Consider the following 1,750-nt stretch of genomic DNA (forward strand, 5'->3'; position numbering starts at 1 on the left):
GGTATGTAAAATCATTTCAAGAATGGCAGGAGATGTTGGTACTAGGCTAGACTAGCTTTTGGAAACTTCGAAGCCATGACCTATAATAAGTAAAATAGACATTCATATAAGAAATATCATGGTTAATGAGAAAATTGAAAGAACTTTGCAAAGTTTAAATGACAGAATGTACTGCACAAAACCAGACAATAAAGAGTTTCTATGCTCATGCACACTTTTCTATGCACACTCCATATACAAAGAGGTACAAATTATATGTTAGTAAGTTTCATGCTATTTTCCATTTGTAATGGGGGACAGAAGAACAAATTACACTATGAAATCAAGCTTTCTAATGGCAACAGAAATCACAACCCTGTGGCACAATAGACCAAGTGGCACCATTGAGCCATCTGAAGCAAGGTGAGCAGAATTATTATGAGCAGAATGATCAGTGTCAGCACGAGGTAAGCACAGATACACAGATGTATTGAACAGATGACAAGTTTGCAAGATAGATAGGCAGTGAACAAACACATTACTCAGTCTATAAAATCAAAATGCAACAAAGAAATGGAAGTATGAGATGTAAATTAAAATTTTAAATCTTTTTCACAGTTTCAGAACACTGTCCAGCTTTCAGATCTAGTCCTGGAATAGAGGAGGCTTGATCTACAGCAGAGAGAATTTGTATAACACTACAGACTATATAAGCACAACTCTGCTTACTGTCATCTATTGGATGGAACACAGGGCCCCTAATGAAGGAGCTAGAGAAAGTACCCAAGGAGCTAAATGGGTCTGCAACCCTATAGGAGGAACAATGATATGAACTTAACAGTATCCATCCAGAGCTGTGTCTCTAGTTGCAAATGTAGCAGAGGTTGGCCTAGTCGGTCATCAATGGGAGGAGAGGCCCTTGGTATTGTGAAGATCATATGCCCCAGTAGAGGGGAACACCAAGACCAGGAAGCAGGAGTGGGTGGGTTGAGGAGCAGCTGGAAGAAGGTATAGGGGGCTTTGGGGGATAGCATTTGAAACATAAATGAGATCTTTGCTCCTGTGCACTGCAAGGGAGAGGGCAGCCAGCAGAAGTGGCACAGCTTTGCTCTGGTGCACTGCCTGGGAGAGGGTGGCCTGCAGAAGCGACACAGCTTCTGGGAAAGATCCCATTTCAGGCTCCAGTCACCCTGCACCTTTCCTGCCCGAGGAGGGGTGTCCCCCTGGGAGGAGTCTCAAGGCCTGAGCTGGCAGGAGAGTCATCTTTGATCCAGTTTGCTTAGGCTCCAGTCTGCACTAGCAAGAATGTGGACTGCATAAGCTACATAGCTTCGGGACAGACAGAAGCAACCTAACTTCTGGGACAGACCCTGATTCAGTCTCCAGAAATTTGAGCACCTTCCTCGCCAGAGGAAAGGTGGCCACCTGCAAGGGCTCTGTCTGCCAGAGCAGGTGAGAGAGTCATATTGTGTCCAGTGTCCCTCAGTGGCTAGTCTGTGNAGGTGAGTGAGTAAACTGCAGAGGCAACACATCTTCTTGGACAGGCCCTGTTTTGGGCCTACATCTTCAGCCAGGAGGCAGATCTGAACGCCAGGCCTCTGTGCACCTTCCCTGCTAGAGGAGAGCTTCCCTGCAGAGAGTAATCTGACCACTGAGACTCAGGAGAGAGCTGGACTCCAAGAACTGCTGACAGAGGCTAACAGAATCACAGGAGACACACACTCCAACCAGAGACAACTATAACAACTAACTTCAGAGATCACCAGATGGC

This window comes from Mus pahari, chromosome 11 (genome assembly GCF_900095145.1).
Source record: "Mus pahari chromosome 11, PAHARI_EIJ_v1.1, whole genome shotgun sequence".
NCBI lineage: Eukaryota > Metazoa > Chordata > Mammalia > Rodentia > Muridae > Mus > Mus pahari.